The 13,818-nt window shown below is 43.9% G+C and overlaps 1 long non-coding RNA gene across 1 annotated transcript in view; it reads left to right on the top strand.

The window, feature by feature from the left end:
• LOC123351267 overlaps positions 1-11,115 on the top strand; it is a 40,432-nt gene extending 29,317 nt beyond the window's left edge. The window contains exons 3-4 of the long non-coding RNA XR_006573968.1: positions 10,119-10,307; positions 11,093-11,115. This is a non-coding gene — a long non-coding RNA (uncharacterized LOC123351267). The remainder of the gene's footprint in view (positions 1-10,118; positions 10,308-11,092) is intronic.
• The last annotated feature ends 2,703 nt before the right edge of the window (positions 11,116-13,818 follow it).

Genomic DNA, 13,818 nt, shown 5'->3' with positions numbered 1-13,818 from the left:
GGTAGTCATTTATACCTGTGCAAGGAGGATGTAAAATACTGTCACTCTTATCTGGTAGGATTTTACACCCACTTTGCACTGGTGTCAATGGCTATACATCCACATTGGGGCCAGTAACTTTGGGGATAATATTGTTTTTCCTTATTCTACGAAAGTTTTTTCTTCAGTGTTGGAAGAAAGTGACCCTTTCTGTTATCTGTCACCATTGCCACTTGGCACTTACAGTCCAGCCTCCAACATCGTTTTGGTGTCGTCCACAAATAGGATCACAATTCAGTTTACATGTAAAAAAGCACCTGGCAAAGAAATAACATTTAAAGCATCAGCACAGGCAAGAGAGAAAGGCTTGTTTCCTAGTTCATGGGGGTCAAAAAAAAAATCTGGCCATGGTAGAAATGGATTGGGCTACTATTAGCAAGAAGTTCACTGCTTGCAACATGATAGGTGTTTCCCTGTTGTGACAGAAGCAGCTGCACAGACTTGAGTGGCTTGAGAACCATTGGAGTTGGATAAGAAAGCTACATTGTCAAAGCAGTAAAGGAGTAAATTGTTGTGTACTAGTTACGCTTGGAATAGAAGGATGCACTAAAGGTGGGGAGGGGGTGGGTGGAGATGAATGTCTATTGTGGATTACAGCAAAGAAGTTTTATAATATTTGAAGCAACTGGCTCAAAAGGAGAGACCACCTAAGTGAAACAACAACTCCCTGACCAGGTTGACTCAGAGGGTAAGGATTGAGGAGCAGAGGAAGTAAGGGTATAAAAGAAGGGTGCCTCGGATCCAGAGAGAGTTTGGAAAACCAGGAGGATAATGGTGAAATGAATTCTGAGAGAGTAATACTTCGCTAGATAGTAATGTACCATCCTTTCCTAATGATTTCTGAGCGTTTGATAAGCTATAGACAGCACCACTGAAATACAGCCAGCTCTGGGGTGGAGTGCAATAGCATAACAGTGCGTATGTGCACACACATGGCTGGAGGTGGATTTTGACCAAAGAGGCAACAGAACACGTTTACTCTTATGAAAAGTACCATGGAATATATAATGTTTGTGCGGAGCAGACAGGACCTCAGTTTTGAAGGTCTCATTCAAAACTGCCATTCAGCATAAACTATGTAGATCTCACTGTTCCTTCCTCAGAAAGATGAAAGGATGAGAAGATCCTGCTGGAATTGGATACTATGGTTGTAAGCAGTCTAACAATTTCTGGTGCTTTGGCCACTAAGCCATCCCTTCCACCTGGATGGGATCCCAGCAGATGTGATGGAAGATGGGGGTGATATGGCTCTTGATGGAGTGAGGGAGCAGTTTAGCTGCAGTACTTTGGACACTTGCAACTTATCATTGGATATAGGAAGACCATAGAGGAAGGGGTTTGCAATAATCAAGGGAAGAGTTAATAAAAGCATAGCTAAGGAGTACAGCAGAAGCAGGGTCTCTTTAAGGATGACATCTGGCCATGTCCTGGAGTGAGGGGCAAGCTTAAAGCCAAGGGAGGGATGGGAGGCTAACATTGTATGCAGGTTTTTTTATTTGTTAGAACACTAGACCAAATCCTCAACTGGTGTATATTGGTGTAGCTCCACTGAAGTCACCAATTGACACCAGCTGAGTATTTAGCTTATTAATTCAACGCAGAAATTTTACATACCAGGTTTGTTCCAAAACAATCAAACAAACAAAAAATTGTTTCCCAAACCAGCTAAGATTGCTAAGTGACAGCCCAAAGTTGTCATACCCATAATTTACAGAATTCAAGCCTTTAAATGCAAGGAAATGTATCATTAGGGTCATCATAAAACTTGTGCAAGCCACATAAGAAACAAACATATTTTCTTAAGTATAAAGAAGTATGTATTTCATCACACTACAGTCTTAACTTTGACTGATGGATACTTTTAATGTATTGTTTTTATCTTGAATTCAGTATCTAAATTTTTTCTTTTAATGAATACTGTTAAATTGGAAATATCAGTTAATATATTTATCAATTAACAGTGGAAATATTTTTGTGACTTTTTATATTGACTACGTACAGTAGATGGAATTTACTAGGAAATGTATAACATTGATTTATGGTGACACTGTATGTGGACTTGCATTTGAGAACACCATTCCTTATGCTTCTTGATTTATAGACTCATAGACTTTAAGGTCAGAAGGGACCATTATGATTGTCTAGTCTGGCCTCCTGCACAATGTAGGCCACAGAATCTCACCCACCCACTCCTGTAACAAATCCCTAACCTATGTCTGAGCTATTGAAGTCCTCTAATCATGGTTTAAAGATTTCAAGGTGCAGAGAATCCTCCAGCAAGTGACCCGTGCCCCACGCTGCAGAGGAAGGTGAAAAACCCCCCTGGGCCTCTGCCAATCTGCCCTGGAGGAAAATTCCTGCCCAACTCCAAATATGGTGATCAGTTAAACCCTGAGCATGTGGGCAAGACTCACCAGCCAGACACCCAGAGAAGAAACTTCACTCCTCTGATGGTTAGAAACCTTTGTCTAATTTCAACTCTAAACTTCGTGATGGCCAGTTTATATTCATTTGTTCTTGTGTCCACATTGGTAGTGAGCTTAAATAATTCCTCTCCCTTCCTGGTATTTATCCCTCTAAGGCCTGGTCTACACTAAGGGGGGGGGGGTGTCGAACTAAGGTACACGACTTCAGCTACGCGAATAGCGTAGCTGAAGTCGAAGTACCTTAGTTCGGGCTACTCACCCATCCAGACACCGCGGGATCGAAGTCCGCGGCTCCAAGGTCGACTCCGCCACTGCCGTTCGTGGTGGTGGAGTTCCAGAGTCGACCGGAGCGCATGGGGAGTTCGAACTATCGCGTCTTGATTAGACGCGATAGTTCAAACTCCGAGAAGTCAAACTCTCCGCATCGACCCGCGCGGTAAGTATAGACCTACCCTAATATAGTTATAGAGAGCAATCAGATCTCCCCTCAGCCTTCTTTTGGTTAGGTTAAACAAGCCAAGCTCTTTGAGTCTCCTTTCATAAGACAGGTTTTCCATTCCTCTGATCATCCTAGTAGCCCTTGTCTGTACCTGTTACAGTTTGAATTCATCCTTCTTAAACATGGGAGACCAGAACTGCAGTATTCCAGATGAGGTCTCACCAGTGCCTTGTATAATGGTACTAACATCTCCTTATCTCTACTGGAAATACCTCGCCTGATGCATCCCAAGACCGCATTAGCTTTTTTTCACAGCCATATCACATTGGCGGCTCTTAGTTATCATATGATCAACCAATACTCCGAGGTTCTTCTCTCCTCTGTTACTTTCAACTGATGAGTCCCCAGCTTATAACAAAAATTCTTGTTATTAATCCCTAAATGCATGACCTTGCACTTTTCACTATTAAATTTCATCCTATTACTCCAGTTTACAAGGTCATCCAGATCTTCCTGTATGATATCCCGGTCCTTCTCTGTGTTGGCAATACCTCCCAGCTTTGTGTCATCCGCAAACTTTATTAACACACTCCCACTTTTTGTGCCAAGGTCAGTAATAAAAAGATTAAATAAGATTGGTCCCCAAACCGATCCCTGAGGAACTCCACTAGTAACTTCCCCCCAACCTGACAATTCACCTTTCAGTATGACCCGTTGTAGTCTCCCCTTTAACCATTTCCTTATCCACCTTTCACCTTCAAAGCGCCACTTCTCTCCGGCCACTCGCTGTGTGGCTGCTCCTGCTCCTCCTGAGTCCTCTGGCCCATGCTCGCAGGGCCACATTCCGAAAGGGGCTTTAGAGCTGCAGGCCTAGGCCCCGGGGCCCCCTTAGCCCAGGGCCCTGCAACCCCTAAAGCCCCTGCATTCCAGGTGGCCCTGCCTGCTGGGGGGGGGGCAGCTTCCCTGCTCGCTCGCTTCCTCCCAGAAAGTCCTAAGCACCGCCAAACAGCTGTTTGGCAGCGGAGAAAGCGCTGGGAGGGAGGGGGAGGAGGCGGAGAAGAGGAACTTGTGCAATGCTCCCTTGTAAAGTCAGCCAAACAACATTATAAGGGAGCATTGCACAACTTTAAATAAGTATGTTCCCTAATGGAGCAGCGACGTAACCTCGAAACAACGTTAAGAGGGAGGATGGTAAGTGAGGAGTTACTGTATTAGACTGATATCTACACTACCCTTCCTCCTTATGTCCATTCTCCTACCCATGGCTGTATCCTTTCTTACTTCATTTTCTTCCCTCTCAATGTTAAAATCTGGCGTGGAGATTACCTGGACATCTCCCAACCATCTCTCCCAAATTCCTAGTTTAAAGCTCTCTTTATCAGTTGTGCCAGCCTCCATCCTAGAAGTCTATTTCCCGCTCTATTCAGGTGGAGTCCATCCCAAGAGAACAGTCCCCTGTCCATGAATGCCTCCCAGTGGCCATACATCCCAAAATCCTCCTTATAGCACCACTGCCTGAGACATCTGTTGATCATCATAATCTTGTCACACCTTTGTTGCCCTTCTCTAGGAACAGTCAGAATCCCGCTGAAGATCACCTGAGCCTCGATTTTCTTAAGCGTCTTCCCCAGCCTGGCATAGTCTCCCTTGATACATTCCAGCGAGAATCTAGCTGTATCATTTGTTCTCAAATGAAGGGCAATTAGTCGATTCTTTCCCACTCCCGTTAGGATCCTCGTCAGTCTCAGGTTCACATCCCGTATCTTAGCACCCGACAGACAGCACACCCTTCTGTTCTCTGGATCAGCTCTGGTTACAGGCCAGTCTATTCTTCTCAGTAACGAGTCCGCAATCATGTAGACCTGCCTTTTCCTGGTGACGGTGCGATTCTCTGGTCTATCCCCTGTTCCCTCTGGCTGCAAGTCCTCTCGATTCCTATTGTCCCTTGCAATCCTCTGTAACCCATCCTGTATCCTCCTGGGGCTCATATTTGGTGTTATCTCCATTGACTCTTTCCCTCTTCCTATAGAACTAGCTGCTCCTCTCTTCTTCCTTGCCCTCCCACCTTCAGTGACCACCTGCTGTGCCCCTTCTTCATTTTCCAACTCAACAAACCTGTTCCTGAGCTCTATTTCTCCTTCACTAGCCCATCTTTTCCTCTGCCTGGTTCTCTGAGTCACATGCCTCCACTGTCCACTTTCCTCACCCAGCAGTCTCCCCTCAGAGTTCTTTGGTCCTGCTTCCATCTGCAAGTCTGAGCTTTTCCCTTCAGCCTCCTCATGTCTTTGCTCCATCATTTGCGCGAACCTCCTTCTAAACTCAACCAGAGTGTCCACCTGCACCTCCAATCCTCGGATCTTTTCTTCCATCAGCTCTATCAGGCAGCACTTCATGCAGACAAAACTCTTTTCAGTTACCCCCTCCAGGATCATGTACAGGATCTCTCTCCAGCTGCTGTTATTTACTCTGTAATTGTATTATTTATTGTAACTCCTTTGGAAATAGATTGTATGGAAGATGCTAAACAAAATTAAGTTGCACTGTTATATTGTCCTATGAAAGTCCAAACATCAAACAAAATGGAGACAACACACTTATTTGGTTTTTCTTCCATACTTGTGGGCCTGTTTCTCCTTTACACTACAGCCCTTGTACATCATTCTGGCAGTGTAAAGGGACCTTGCAGTGAGTGTAAATGTAATTAATACAATGAGAATCAGGCCCTTATGTCTCCAAGTTCTTGCCTTCCTCATATTCTTTCCCATTAATTTTATTCTAGCGCTTTTTTTGTCCTCCAACTGTATTGCTACCACACGTGTATACAGGATTGGATGTATATAGGATTTGCTGCCTAGATGTCTTCTGGCATAGAAGCTTGTTTAAATTATAACTTTTTTCTCTTCCCCTGGATAAATGGCTAAAAATCTGAGAGAAAAGTACAAGCAAGATCCATCAAGTTGATTATCCTGTTTGGTTTGGTTTTTTTTCCCCTAGCAGCTAATAATACATTATCTCTGTCCTTGTCTGAGCATGAGAATCACTATTCAAAGGGTTTCTTTTATTTTGTAGAATGGAAGCTGACTATAATTTTTATCATACCTATGGCCCTCCAGTAAGATCCATTTCAGTGGATATTGTTTGTATCTATACAATGGAATTCTGTCCGCTCACTCTGAAAGCACAAAAATCATGCACATAGATTTCGTACTCTGAGTTCCAAGCACCTTTTTGTGGCTGCACAGTTCTTACATAGTTTTATAAAGCTTTATGTTAACAATTTGATCTGCATTTTCCTCCTTTTAAATTTCTGAGCCTTCCTTCCAGATGTGTTTCTGCCTGCCTGACCCTGCTGTCAATATCTGTTAATTTCATGGCCATTTTTTTGTGTGTGTTTGGAAACAAACAGGGAAAAGTAAATTTGAAGTCAAGAATGAGCCCGGTGCTTCAGACAGAGAGAACGTTATTAATCATCATCACCAACATCGTGCTCCTTCTATATCTTCTTCCATCTGACAAAATCAATGTGCTTCACAAACATTAGTCCTCAAAACATTCCTGTGAGGTAGAGGAGCAATATGCCCCATCTTATAGATGAGAGCATTGGATGCACAAAGCGGCTGAGTGACCAAAGTTACCCAGTGACTTGGTGGTACCAGTGGGACTAGAAAACAGGAGTCCAGACGGCAGGTCCTGTTCTTTAACCACTAGATAATCTGCCTCTCAGTAACTGTCAAAGAGATGAGACAGACATTTCACCTAGCTGGGGGACTTTAGTCTTTGAAATAATCAAGAATAGGAAGTTTGATGTAGCTAGGAACTGAGATTATTTAGTTCAGTTTAAGCATTTAGCCAAAGATCTAGCATTATAGGTTAAATAATTAGGAGTAAGGCAGGTGAGTGTCTTACGCAATTCAGTGTAGAAAAAATAAGCTAAATATTTTAACTAGGAATTAAACGTGTCTTACTCTGACAAGAAGGATGGGAAGGGGCTGCTTCCTTTTTTATAGCACCCCAATCAGACAGCTATAGAGTGGCATTTTTATGGCTTTCAGCTGCCCCAGACAGAAAGAGACTGAAGAAACAAGGACCAGTTGAAAGGATTGGGGTGAGGATCAAGTTAGTATGGGCTAAAAATTGCACCTAGTACAAAGATTACTGTTGGGGGCTGGGTAACTGAGATAAGGGCTGTAGTCCCAATCTAACATTCTGCTCCACTTCTTCAAGAATTCATCTGCTGTCCGGATTTTAACTCTTGTGATGAGGAATGAACCCCCTTCCCTAATGGCCTGAACACTCCCCCAGAATGGTGATGGGCATCAGTTTCAGAACAGAGATAGACAGATACCTTTCCTCCCGTACCAAACTCATTCAACAGAATTTCTAATAGTTCATCCGATGTGGTAATAATTCTGTGACGCAGCACGAAGTAGCCCTTGTAAAAGCTAAAAGCTTTTCCCAGAGCTCACTCTGACTGTCTGTCACACATTTGGTGAGAGAGAGTTCTGCCTGTCATGGAGAATGCATAGGCTGCAATTCACCTTTCCATGTGAGAGATGATACAACTGGGAAGGGAACAATGTGAATTTATAATGTCCTGGAGCCAGGCCTACTGTTACCTAGTGTCGCACTGAAGAAAGTAAGAACAATGCTGTAAAATGTGTGTCTCTGTGAAGTATTAATCCCAGTTTGCTCACTCCTGCCAGTTGATCTAACAGGCGTTTCCAAGATCCCCATTCCAAGTTGTAACCAACTGCCTGCCTGTCTCCTGCTACCAGCCAGAACCCAGAACCTGGCCAACAAATATGTTGCAGTGTCACTGCCCTCTAGTGGATGGAATATGCTAGACTTACTCCAGTACAGCTAAATATCTGGAGCTGTTTGTGTAGTGCAGTGGTTTACAAACTGTGGTCCACCGCCCCCTGCGGGTCCACAGACTATGTCTAAGATCTCCAAAGGGGGCTGTGCCTCCATTCAAAAATTTTTAGGGGTCCACAAATGAATGAAGCTTGAAAACCCCTGGTTTAGTGTATCACATAGATCAGTGGCTCTCAACCTTTCCAGATTATTGTACCCATTTCAGGAGTCCAATTTGTCTTGCGTACTCCCAAGTTACACCTCACTTAAAAACTACTTGCTTACAAAGTCAGACATAAAAATACAGGAGTGTCACAGCATGCTATTACTGAAAAATTGCTGACTTTCTCATTTTTACCATATAATTATAAAATAAATCAATTGGAATATAAATATGTGTGCAAACCAGAAAAGGTAAAGTCAAACTGGGCTTAAATCCAGAGGGATCTGCATGCAAATAAACAGGGCTAAAAATTAAACATCCTTCAAGAAAGGAAGAAAAAGTGAAAATGTCGAGGCCAAGATGATCAAAGGTGGACTTGGAAGGTAGCCACTGATGGACTCCAGAAAATATCCTCAGGAGAGAGCTTAGATAAAGGCCCTGAACTGAGAAGCCCAGTTCAGCTGGAAGCTGAGGACAGGGATCAAGGAATGCTTGTCAGCTCAAATTACTGGTTCAAGGCAGCATTTCCTATTGACACAAAAGCAACTACTATGAATACAAGAAACTAAAAAGGATGGGGGGGTTGTTTAACTTATCATCTGGGTCTGCTCATGTTGTCACAGGAGGGTTGTGACAGGACGAGTAAGGCACTGAGGCCCTTACATCACAGTGAAGGAAGCCAGGTAATACCTAGATAGAGGAGTTCAGTGACTTGCTTGGGCACAGCTGCCTAGTGCATTAGACACTGGCTGTAGAATCAAAAGACCTGTATTCTAATCTTGAGTCTGACAATTTGCTATGATTAGTTAGCACTTTGTACCAACATTTGCCTTGCACTCATAGACTTTAAGGTCAGAAGGCAACATCATGATCATGTAGTCCAGGTGTAGGCAACCTATGGCATGCGTGCCAAAGGTGGTACGTGAGCTGATTTTCAGTGGCACTCACACTGCCTGGATTTTGGACACCAGTCCGGGGGGCTCTGCATTTTAATTTAATTTTAAATGAAGCTTCTTAAATATTTAAAAAACCTTATTTACTTTACATACAACAATAGATTAGTTACATATTATAGATTTATAGAAAGAGACCTTCTAAAAACGTTAAAATGTATTACTAGCACACAAAACCTTAAATCAGAGTGTATAAATGAAGACTTGGCACAGCACTTCTGAAAGGTTGCCGACCCCTAATTCTAGTCTGACCTCCTGCACATATATGACTTAGATGCATAGTCAATGTGTGTGTCTTGTCAGTGTGCTTGAAATGAGACAGAATTGTGTTTGGGCCATTACAAACTAACTAAGCTAGTACTACTCAAGCCTTTAATTGACCTGTGAATGCTATTTATTTAAAATGTAGAACACTGTTCCCCAGATCCTAAACTGCAGATGAAGAGCACTCAGCACAGTTCAGGGGGTGTGGGTGCATCTGGGTTCCTCTAGTGCAAGTGCAACTTACAGCAGTCCCAGGGCTGCCTAAGACTCCTACAGGGCATTCCAGTAGCTAGGATAACAAGGAAGTAGGGATGCCCTGGCTTACCCCCCTGCACCTCTATGGCAGCGTGACATTTGCCAAGTATCTCCCTATGCTGGGAGGAATCCTCCGTACATTGTGTAAGGCAGTTTTAGCACATCTTTGAGCTGGCAGACAAAGAGATGCTGTTCTTGAGTATACAGAATATGTATTTAGAGCATTAGTAAGTGTTCTTTAGAGCAAGGGGCCCAATTCTCAGGTCTAGCTGAGCATACTTTAGTGTAGTACCTGAGGAAAGGGGGAAAGGCAGCTGTATGCCATTTTTCTGGCTCCCTGAAACTGGTATTTTGGCCGCCTCTGCAAATCAGAGCAAACTCAAAGCTGGTCTAATTTACACTCAGCTGCAAACAATCCAAAGAGGGATTGCCAGAATCTCTGACACACCACACATGCTGGGATGGAACGGGTTGGCATAGAGGTGGCTATGTCAGCTTTGTGCTAAATTGGAATTCCTCCAGGCCTCATGTGGCCAGATAAGCCAGCTATACAACCCCTTGCACCATCAGCGCTGCACACACAAAGGGACCAGAGCAGGACCAAGGATCAGGCCCAGGGTTTTTCAGTCACAAATTAGAGAGATGCAACAGTACCTCCATAGTTAAGGATGTGTCACAATTTTTATGTTAAATTGGTCATTAAAAATGTTGGTTTTTTACTACAGGAAATTGAAAATATGTATTTGACGTATCTGAAGACCGTTTTACCTTTCATCCTGATTATTCCAGATGTTCTCCAGATGTCGGAGGGATAGACAGTAGAAACAGCAGAATGTGTTGGCTTTAACAAGTCCCAACTTCAGAGCAGCCAAAGAACTAAGAACTTTTTGTTCATTTTGATTTTTCTTGTACAGGTAATTTCAATCACCAGTCAACAAAACTTACTTCCAATCAGTCAAATAAAGTGATTTGTTCCTACACAGAGAATCTGGGTGGAGAGGTAAATTCTATCCCCACTGCTTCCCACTCTATTCTGTTTAGGTTTGTATGCTGCAGTCATCTCTGAGGTATCTAGGTGCCTCCTGGCACAGAAGGCCCAATAAGCAGTGGAAATTATGTGGTTCCATTGTGCAGGGGTTGAGGTAGGGGCCTACTGGGATCCTGCATAAAGGGTTTGCAAAACTTGCATATTTGGGGGCTATACTTTTCAGGAGTTTCCTCCACTGCAGCACATATGGGCACATCAGAATCTGGAAGTTGATATGCAAATACACTGATACATTAACCAACACACCGGACCCACTGTCACCCTCAGAGGGGAGCACAGCATCCTTCAAACTAAACAGCAGAGGTGAAATGGCTCTGCTGCCCCTCTGTGGTGTGCGGAAAGTATTCCATTCTTACCTCCAACCCAGAATAAATCTAACCTAACCAGTTCCAGGATCTGGCCCAGAATTTGCTGTCTTCTCTCTGCAGAGAGTACTGCTGTTGGAAAGGCACATTTCTAAGTCAGGCCTCATTTGTAAGTAAGTGGCAAGTGAGCAATCAAAATCTGATTAATATTTTAATATTTATTCAATCCTTAGTGATCTTGCCAATAGCTTGACCTTCTGAGATAAAAGCCATTTCTATCTAATTCATTATGTGGGAGGAAATAAAGTAGTTCTTAACATTCCATCTTTGTTCCTTTACATTCCAGAAATCAGAGACAGTGAGAGAGGTCACCTATAATTTGTGCATCTATGGCAAGGAAGCACGAAGTTAATGAAGGGTGAAAAGCTTGTCTAAACACAGAAGTTGCACTGGTTTAATTTAAATCAGTTGAATTAAGTGGGTACAACATTTGTGTGTGGACTCTTTTATATTGTTTAAAACTGATTATATCAATTTTGCTAGCACATGCGATGTAAGTCAGGTTTAAAGAAGAAGTCTGTACACAATTGCACTGGTTTAACTAAATAGGTATAAAATAACACCTTTAGTTATATTGGTAACAACTTTGTTTGTAGACAAACCTAAGTGAAAATCTTAACTGTGAATTTCCCTGCTATTGTGAGGATCACCAAGATATTTAATTGTACTTCAATATTGCTTCTTGCATGTTTCTATTTTATTAAGATTAATTGAATAAAGAAAATACATATATGAGAGTCACCCCTAGAATTAATATTATTTTCAACTTATACCAGAATGGTGTCTTAGAAAATAGTACTTAAGGAAATAAATTCTTCTACTGATAGGAAAGATCACCATTGTATTCAGAAACTTTCTATATAGTTAATTGCGCCAGTGGAATCTAGTTTATTGTAAATTAGGACACTACATGATTCAAGTAATGAACTGGCTTGTATATGTCTACCGATTTAAACACAACTGTTCAACTGCATATCATAAGGACTAATGTGGGGTATTTTCTTTTTTTTTTATTGTAGCAGAGGTTAATGTTTTGAGGAGCAACAGTAACTTCTGCTTTACAAAGTCTGCACTGTCCACTCCACATAGAGGTGCCTTAGAAACAGACAGTGGCAGGAACTGCCATGTGGAAGAGACCCTAGAGAACAACTTGGTGGGGCAGCTTTTATTGCCTTAGTATGGAGAAAATTACCAGCAGAGGAGTTAAGAATGAAATTCTCTTTCACCATGTCCAATAACAGAGACACAAGGAGGGCAGGGGGCAGCTATTGTTCATCTCCTTTCAACCTTTTCCCAACTTAAGCTCAGCCTAGACCGGGGCAATTTTCAAAAATTTCCCAACATTGCTTCCAATTCAGCTCCACTAGTATCAGCAACATTGGGAGCCCTAGTGCCTGATTCTCTGTTGCCTTGAACCTTGTGTAGTTATTGTGGGTGCAACACACACCTGCTTTGCCCTTTGTGGTGGTGTAAACTGTGTAAGATGCAGGATAATGAAGAATCAGACCCCTGCTGTAGAGAGGGCTTCCATGGCTGCCCATGTCATAAGCACTGTGTCCATAAGATCTACTTTGATCAATGTTAGACGACATGGGTCCTGATGCTCCATTGCCCTTGGGTAGTCATTTATACCTGTGCAGTGAGTGCAAAACACTACCACATCAGAATAGTTGTGTTTTACACCCACATGCACTGTTGCAAATGATGGCATAAGGTTCAGGCAGTTTTGACAATGCTCATGATTTTATTGTGACGCTCACAATATTTGGTATTATTCTTAAAGCCCCAACTCCCAGAGTCAGGTGATTTACTGAGACTCTCAACTTTTTATTTTTTTTTATTTTTAAGGAGGTTTTTAGCCTTCATGGTTATGGACAAAAGCTGGAAAACATGAATGTTAAAGGCTCAAAAACCAGAATAAAAAGAACCCAAATATATCAGTTTGGATGCCTTTCTTAGCTTTTACAGATCCAGACTAACACAGCTACCCCTCTGATACTTGATGTCTTTCTTGTAATTTTTCAGTGCTTAGAGTGGCAATACTGTGCACTGCCAGTGAGAGTTGGGTCCATGATTCTTCAAATGTAGGGTTTCCAGGTGTCCAGTTTTCAACCAGAAAGTCCAGTCAAAAAGGGGACCTGACAGTGTCCGGTCAGATCTACTGACCAGATGCCCAAAGTCTGGTTACTGGGGGCAGGGGAGGGGCCGAGGACTCATCCATGCCAGCCCCTACTCAGCCACGGCCACCTCCATCTCTGCAGATGAGTCCCTCCGGACCCACGCAGGGAGGGTGGGAGAAGGGAAAAGCAGTGAGCAATGGAGGGAGAAGGAAAGGGGAGTGAATGGGGAGTGGGGGGCAGGACAGGAGTGGGACCTCGGGGGAAGAGGCAGGGCAGGGGTGGTTCCAGCACCCCAGCCAAAGCCTGCAACTCTATTCAAATAGCGGCTGCTTGAGGAACCACAGCAGCACTGGGGTAGCAGTGTTGCTCACACCAGTGGAGCTGAGCCAGCATGAGCAGATATGCTCCCAGCCACTGAGAGCCTGAGGGAGTGGGTGGCTAAAGCCCGGCTACAGCCCTGAGAAAACCAGGCAGAAAGGGCCTGCCAGCATGGGAGGGGACCCTGGGGCAGAGGGGAGCATTGGAGGCACAGGGGAGGGGGCTGCTTTCGGGGTGGGGGGAGGTGCATCTCCATGAGAGAGGCAGGAGAGGCTGCCCCTAAGGGAAAGGGAGGGGCCAACGAGGGAGAGTAGCTCCCTGAGGACAGGGGGCGGGGCCAGTGGGGGGACAGCCTCTGCCTGAGGACGGGGGAGCGAACGGGGGGAGATCGTCTCCCTGAGGACAGGGGGCGGGGCCAATGGGGGATAGCCTCAGCCTGAGGGTAGGCGCGGCGGCGGAGCCAATGGGGGGAGAGCATCTCCCTGAGGGCAGGCGACAGAGCAAATGGGGGAAGAGCATCACCCTGAGGGCAGGCGGCAGAGCCAATGGGGGGAGAGCATCTCCCTGAGGGCAG

The sequence above is a fragment of the Mauremys mutica genome, chromosome 16 (assembly GCF_020497125.1).
Source record: "Mauremys mutica isolate MM-2020 ecotype Southern chromosome 16, ASM2049712v1, whole genome shotgun sequence".
In the NCBI taxonomy this organism is placed as follows: Eukaryota; Metazoa; Chordata; order Testudines; family Geoemydidae; genus Mauremys; species Mauremys mutica.
Note: the sequence above shows the minus strand (reverse complement) of the source record. Positions and strands in the feature narration are given on the sequence as shown.